We start from the raw sequence: 7951 nt of genomic DNA on the forward strand, positions 1-7951 counted from the left end.
GCATAGTGTGCACGCCGTACCAACAGCAGTATGCATCGGTACTTGTATGTTTACGCGTATTTTCGTAACTTTCATAGTTTACTGCACCATTTTTACTGCTGTAAAATGAATGTGCATTACATTTAGGCGCAAATAGCTCGTTCGGCATGCTTATAAGGCCTGCCCCATTTGCGTTTGCTTTCTCCGGCCTCAGCCAATCGCACAGCTGGGAACATATGACATCATAGGTACTGCTGTGGGAAATGAGCTAGTGGGTCGCATGGCCATTCCCTTTTTCCTAATTATATAGCTATTTGAGTGAAGTGCGCGTTAAAAATGGTTTCAGTATGATTCTAACGAGGCAATCTGTCGAATGAACGAAACTTGTGTGTTGTCTGCATGGCCCCTCTAAGCAAAGGCAAGGCAGCCAATTTTTTTATTTAGGCTGCCTTCATGCACACAATAGTGCTCTATTACTGCCACAAACTCATTACGGGACTCCTGACATATTTACAGTTGCAATAAAAATCAGAAATAGAACGAAAAATCATTGGACACTCCACCATGTCCTAAAAACAAAGGAATGTGCGAGTGAGCTACCTAAAACACTGCGACAGAAGATCATATTCATCACGGCAACTAATAAAAACCATGGCTAGTGCATAGCCACTACGCAGCTCATTTGTTAAGAGCTTATGTGCGTCCCCACAAGTTGGCTGTGTAAACCCACTGACACCAACAGAGTCCAAGGTTCGACGAAAACTCGTCAGGGGAGGGTGATTCATTGATGAAATACAAGCAAGCACTCGCCTGGTCAAAAACAAATAAACAAATAAAGACGCCTTGGGGCCCCTACGGGCCCCTTGTTCACAATGAAGAGTGGGTGAAAGGTCGCGACTATCTATAGGTTTGGTGGCACAGAGTGCGCATGTATATCTCGGGGAGATTACCCCGCGACCGGTTAATCGTGTTTTTAGTTGGTTGAATATGCACTGGTTCTAAAAGTAGTCGTGTCGACAGGCGCTTCTCTGATGCGATTATGCTTGCGGAATCCCAATCGATGACGTGGTCAGTAGCCAGGTGATGACCCGCCAAGGCATTTCAGCTTGCATTGCCTTTTTTGACATCGTTCTGGTGCTATTTAATTCTTCTTTTAAAAATTTCGTTTCACCTATGTAGGATTAGGAACGAAAAAGAGGTGCCGACCAGTCCAAACAAAACGTACTGACGTTTTGGCTTCCAGCACGGAAGCCTTGTTCACAATAAATGCATCACCAGAAGTGGGTCGTTTAAGTGGGCTTGAATAATCGCTGCAAAGAGTGTGCATAGATCGGGTTTACATTTCCGTCGTTACGATTGACTGTGTTCGATGTGGTCTGAATGATTAGTGATTCTAGATGTAGCCGTGATGCTGTCACTTTTTCTGTAGTGACGATTCTTGCATTGTCCCAATCAACCTTGTGGTCATTCACGACGGCGTGTGCGGCTAAAGCATTGTTGCGGACGCTTTTATTCTTTACGTCACGTGCGTGCTGCTGCAGACGATTCTTATAATTTCCTGATTCCCCGATATACAGGCCGCTGCAGTCTGCACAAGGTATCCCGTATACCACACCGGAGAAGCGCTCCTTGGGCAAGCGGTCCTTGACTCTCACGAGCTCATGGCGCATCTTTTTGGCTGGAATTACATTATTGGCCAATTGGTCGGCCAATAATGTTTTAGGCACCCATTGGCGTACCCATTGGCCGGCCAAATGGGCGACCCATTGGCCGTCCACTTGGGCGACCTATTGGCCGACCCATTGGAACGCCAATAGGTTTTCCCATTGGCCGCCAACTTGTTGCACTTTTAGTTGGTTCATCCCACTGCCGCAGCCACTCCATCTGAGCTGCCGCTGCAGTGCGTTGGTTACCTGTATCACAAATACAAGAACTCTTGGAATGAATGAATACCTTTATTGCTCTGTTTGTATACACAGCATGCAGATAGTTCGTCGTTTAAGCAATTTTTCTCAGGCCATTGTCCATGCCGTGCTCCGCTCGCCGCAGGCTGGCTGGACCTTCACAAAGTGAGTGGCAAAAGCGAACAATGGGTTAAGTTTATAATAAACCGCAGTTTCGCGCATTAAAACAACAAGGCACTGAAATGTTGAGTTGCGTGAGCTCACCTCTTCAACAACGTCCCATGCATGGCGAACTGCGTTGCGCGGCGATGTCGTGAACCCGTCAATCGTAACATGAACAGCTCTGAAATATATTTAGGCAGAAAAATTAATTCTTAATAACACCGCTCACGCTATGAGGAGTGAAAATGGCAAGGAAAACTCGCATATAAACAGTATACTCACATAAACAGAGACACGCTTCCTTCGGTGCGAGGCTTAGCGGCGTTCAGCGTAAAGATGCATCTTGAAACACACTGCTATGGGTGTGCGACATCATCGTCGCCACTTCTCACACTCTTGCAGACCACCTTACATTTCTAATGCAATGCAGTCAGAGAAGACTGCGTGTGCAACCGACCAACACGCCTACAACCTACACCGCCAACACCACGTTGAATACCACTTATCATGCCACTTATCCACTGCCCGCACAGAACAGGGCTGTCCGTCTATGGATTGGATTCGATTGGATTGGATCGGGGTTTTATTTCAAAACTATTTTGCTACTTGTGTCGGAAAGTTTTCATTAGTGTTTGTTTGTTATGTTTTTTTTAAGAACTTTATCTTGAATTGCTGATTGTAATATCAAAATTAATTGCCTCATAAATATACATTTGTAAAGGTTGAAGTTCTGAACATTTCTGAAGGTTTCAAATTAAGGGTGAGAGGAGGAGGAAAAAACTTTATTTGTCTCATCCGTTGAGTGCAGTCACTCCGGAGCAGTGAGGGGTGTCCTCAGTCCAGGACTCCCTGGCTGTAGCCGGCCTTCCGGGCCCTATTTACCAGCCGAAGCTGGGAGCAGGGGTCGGAGCTGGTCAGCGCCGCCGCCCACTGTGAAGGGGTAGGGTTGGGATTGGGAGGGAGGTCTGGGATGTTCGGGCATTCCCACACTATGTGGTATAGTGTTCCTGATGTGGGGCAGAAGATGCACTGAGGGGAGAATTGGGTGGGGAATATTTTGTGCCAGAGCGTGTTGTGGGGAAAGGTGTTAGTTTGAAGCTGACGAAGTATAACTCCTTCCTCTTTGGTCAGTTGCTTATGCGGGGGAGGAAACTGTTGGCGGGATAGTCGGTAGTGAGAGAGGATGTCGTTGTATGTTAGCAGGGGTTGGGGCGTATAGTTAGGGGGGTGGTTGGCATAGGGTTGTGGCTGTCCGCAATGGCCCGGTGTACTGCTTCTCGAGCCGCGGTATGCGCCGCTTCATTGCCGACTACGCCTGAATGGCTTGGTGCCCAGATAATGCAGAGGTCAGGTAGGTGAGTTTTGGTTTTGAGAATACTGAGGGTTGCTGGGGAGAGAGTGCCTCGCAGAAAGTTGCGGCAAGCCTCTTGAGAATCGGTCAGTATCGTAACGTAGTCGCTCTGTGTTGTGGTGGCTGCCACGGCTATTGCTGCTTCCTCTGCAATGGCGGTGTCCGTGGTGAGGACAGTGGCTGTGGCTACGGTCTGAAGTGTATTATTTACAACTGAAATCGCATAGGCGTTTTTGGTGATGTAGGGAGAGGCATCTGTGTACAGCACCTCCTTTTGATTTTGAAATTGTGCCTGAAGATAGTTGGCGCGGGCCCTTCGTCTTCCAATGTGATGAGTAGGATGCATATTTCTAGGAATTGGGGTAACGCGGATGTGTTTCCGTATAGACAGTGGAACACGTATTCTGCATCTGGAGACCGGAGGCGGTGGATATCCAAGGCGCACTAGGGTCGCACGTCCAGCATTAGTGAGTTGGAGCCGTTGGAGTTGTGAAGTGCGTTGTGCCTCACAGAGCTCTTCCCAGGTGTTGTGTAAGCCCAGTTGCAACAGCTTGGCGTTCGATGTGCATGTAGGAAGTCCGAGGGCCGTCTTGTATGTTTGTCGGATAAGAATATTTAGCTTTCGCCGTTCGGCTGGCTTGAGCGACAGGTAAGGCGTACCGTACGTAACACGGCTGATAAGCACGGCTTGAAGGAGTCGGATGAGGTCTGGTTCTTTCAGTCCGGTCCGTTTGTGCGTGATACGGCGAATTAATTGGGTTATATGAGTCATGGTGCGTTGAAGTTGTAGGATTGTATGGGAGCCCGATCCGTCCTGTGGGATGGTGAGTCCCAGTATGCGCAAGTGGGTAACAGTTGGAATGGGGAAGTTTTGAATATGGAGTTTAGGGTCTGGTACTGGGGAGATTCTTCTGGCCTTTGTGCGTTGTTGAAGGGTAAGGAGGGCCGATTTCTCTGGTGCGCATGTAAGACCGCGCTCCTGTAAGTACCTGCATGTATAATCAACAGCTGTTTGAAGGGCTTCTTGCTGGTCTCCGATGGATCCTGTGGTAGTCCATAAAGTTAAATCATCTGCGTACAAAGCATGCTTCAGGTCCGGTATGGCAGAGAGTTGCGCAGATAGATCTTTGATAGCGATGTTGAAAAGGAGTGGGGAAATGACAGACCCCTGTGGGGTACCACGTGGAATAGCGGTAAACTTAGGTGAGCGTAGGTGTCCAAGTCCCACTGTCGCCGTGCGCTCTGTTAGAAACGCCTTAACGTAGTTGTAGGTGTTCGAACCGGGGTTGAGCGTGGCGAGGCCTTGTAGGATGGCGTCGTGAGTGACGTTATCGAATGCTCCTTTGATATCCAAAGCAAGAATGCAGTATTTGTGATTTTTAGGAATACGAAGGATGATGTCTTCCTTTAGCTGAAGTAGAATATCTTGAGTGGACAGATGTGGTCTAAAGCCGTACATGGTATTTGGTAGTAATGCGTTGTCTTCTATATAGTCAGTCAAGCGAGTGTGAACCAAATGTTCCATGAGCTTACCGACGCACGAGGTAAGAGAAATAGGACGTAGGTTTGAAAGGGAGACGGATTTCTGAGGTTTTGGAATAAGTGTGATGTCGGCATGGCGCCACTGCGGTGGGAGCGTGCCGCGGGCCCAGTGGTCATTGATGTATTGGAGGAGATTCTCAAGAGCCAAGTCGTTCAGATTGCGAAGGAGCTTATTGGGGATGTGGTCGTGTCCCGGCGTAGTGTTGCGGATGAGTTTACTCAGTTCGGCTTGGAGTTCTTGCATGGTGAAGGGTGTGTCAAGGGCGGCATTGTGGCTGCCCGAGTACACCGGATATTGAGGAGAAGGTTGTGACGGGTCACGTGCGAATTTCTTTTCTAAGGTGTCAATTAATTCTTGCTCGGTGCCTGGGTGGTTGTGTATAAGGCGGTGTATGCGCTGTTCAGTGGCCGATTTTGTCTCTTTCGTTCCCATTAGGGAGCGTATTAGGTGCCATGTTTTACGGGTGCCCAAAGTTCCCTGCAAGCGATCGCAGAATTGCATCCAGTTGTGTTGGCTCAAGGATTGTGCATATTCTTCAGCTTGCCGTGTAAGGTGCGCAATGCGTAATTTCAACTTCCGATTTGTCTTGTTGCGCTTCCAACGCTTCATGAGGCTGTTTCTCGCAGTCCACAAGTTGTTGAGGCGTTGGTCGACGGCTGGATAGTCCGTGGTGAGAGGGAATTCTTTAGAGTGGGCTTTCAGTACATCCGAAAGAGCGGCCGTCCATCTATCGAGGTCTTTAATTTCTTCCGCGGGTAAATGTTCGCGAAGGGCTTTCCAGTCCGTGAGTCGGGCTGTGCCTTTGCGAGAAGGGGCAATACCTTGGATAGTTATGGATATAATGTGGTGGTCGCTACCAAAAGTGTCAGGGAGGCATTGCCATGTGTATTCCGTCACGTTGCGAACAAAAGTGAGGTCTGGCGTAGTATCCCTTGATACACTGTTGCCTATCCTGGTGGGAGTGTTCGGGAGGTTGCAGAGCGTAAGCCGGTGTCGATTCATAGCGTCCCATACGATGGTGCCTTTGCGGGCATTACGGGGGTAGCCCCAGGCCATATGCGGAGCATTAAAATCTCCAGTGATCACAAGCTGGTGGTGTTTAGCGAGGGAAAGTACTTGTTTTAAAAGGGAGGGGAAGTCGGCCAGAGTGAGCTGAGGGGGACTATAGACGTTTAACACAAAAATACTGCGGTCACCCTTTCGAGTTGGTAGTATTTCCACGAGGATACAATCGATGGTGGATGTCAAGGCATGGTGCTGGGCAGTATATCGGTTGTGGACGAGCGTAGCTGTGCGTATGGATGAGTCGTTTTGGAAGGTATTGTAGTCTCGAAGGGTCGGGTGCTGTGCGTCAGCTTCTTGAAGGGTAATGACGGCTGGGAGGTGTTGCGATGTATATGGTTGGAGGGAGGCTTTCTTTTTACGGAATGATCGACAGTTCCAGTGCCATATTGTGAGGGGTTGAGTAGGCGCGCGGAGTTTACGTGGAGAGCGTGGAGGAGGCATCGTCGTCCATAATGGCGTCAGCGAACGAGGCAGGGGTGAGAGCAGGGCCCGGTTTGCGTTGCTTCTTCCGTTTGGTGGTGTCAGTTGCTTTGTCTTCCAAGGCCTGGATTCTGACTACAAGAGCAGTGAATTCTGACTGGAACAGTAGTTTAAGGTCGGCAATGGAAGAAGTAAGGGCTGCCAGAGGTGAGGTAGAGGGAAGCGGGTCGGCTGGTGGGGGGGACTGCTGTGTATGGTGGGTGCTTGTGTTAAGTAGTGTTCGCAACTCTGATATTTGTTCTTGAAGTAGGGTTATTTGACGTTCATTGTCAACTATTTGCGCTTTCAACTGGGCGTTTTCACGGATTAAGGCGTCTAACTGTGTAGTTGGTGCTGTTTCCTGATGGGGATCAAGGGGTGGGAAGTCGGCTGTAGTGGGAGGAGGGGGGCGGCGACGCATGACCAGCTCACCTGTGGTTTCCGTTGGGAATCCGGCTTCAGAGGTGGGGGTCTTCTGGTGGTGGAGAGGGCGGGATGCCGAAGTTCTTGTGTTTGCTGACGGATGCGCACGTGTGCGGGGGGTGGAGGTGGTCGTAGTTTGCGGCGGCACTCTTTGCTGGCAGTAAGGTGTTCTAGTCCGCAGAGCTTGCACTGGGGGCGGCAAGGGTGGTCGGGAGCAGGATCCGGTGTGTGGCACTGGGGGCAGATGCTCGGGCGGGGAGAGGGGCACACATCGGAGCGGTGTCCGAGTTCACCACAGCGCACACAGCACTGATAGGTGTTGCGGTAGGGTTTGCAGCGAACAAGTGTTCCGTAGACACGCACGTAGAAAGGCACGTGGGGGCCGTCGAAGGTGATGGTCGCCGTGTCGGACATACCGAGCATGCGAGCTTCCAGTATCTGGGGTCCTGTTGTTGTGATGAGTGTGAGGAGCTGCTCGGGAGAGGTGCCGGGATCTATGCCTTGTATGACGCCACGACAAGTGCCCGGGGGGTGCTTAAGATACGTCGTGATTTCGTAGTCGGTGGTGCCCAAGTGAATGCTGGTAAGTTTGCGTAGTGCGTCTGCGCAGACTTCGTGGGGTGTGCTGAGCGTGATGAGGTTCTGAGCGGGTTGTGGAAACGTGATGACTTCTGAGCAGAAGACCTGTATAGGAATGTTGCTTGCTTGCTGAATACTGGTGGCCAACTGTCGGGCTGTCCAGGCGTCGACTCGCAGGCCGCCTCGAGGTCGAATGATGATCTTGTAGTCGTTTGCGGGCAGCTTTGGGAGTGTTGGCTTGCGCGGGGCGGGAGTAGCTGGAAGCGGTTGATCGGCTTGCGGGAGTCTCTTGCGTTGATGGCGGGCATGGAACACTTGTTGCCACGGGTCATAGCGCGGGAGTGTGCGTCCACTGGCGGGATCATGCGTTGGTTGCATTTGGTTCGATTCATCCATGGCGCGTGGAGGCGTGCACGAGGAGTAGAACGCTGCCGATGTGAATCGCGACGTGCCCGGGCACACGCGCAGCCGCTGCGCGCACTGCCA

The 7951-nt window shown here is 50.6% G+C and overlaps 1 long non-coding RNA gene across 1 annotated transcript; it reads right to left on the reverse strand.

The window, feature by feature from the left end:
• Positions 1-1913: 1913 nt before the first annotated feature.
• LOC144160912 (uncharacterized) lies at positions 1914-2546 on the reverse strand. Its single transcript, XR_013320440.1, has 3 exons — positions 2328-2546; positions 2148-2226; positions 1914-2039 (listed from the first exon to the last, which is right to left on the reverse strand). It is a non-coding gene; the product is annotated as an uncharacterized LOC144160912 (long non-coding RNA).
• Positions 2547-7951: the final 5405 nt, after the last annotated feature.

Source organism: Haemaphysalis longicornis, unplaced genomic scaffold (genome assembly GCF_048455015.1).
Source record: "Haemaphysalis longicornis isolate Haplotype H1 unplaced genomic scaffold, Haemaphysalis longicornis Haplotype H1 scaffold_11, whole genome shotgun sequence".
Taxonomy (NCBI): Eukaryota; Metazoa; Arthropoda; class Arachnida; order Ixodida; family Ixodidae; genus Haemaphysalis; species Haemaphysalis longicornis.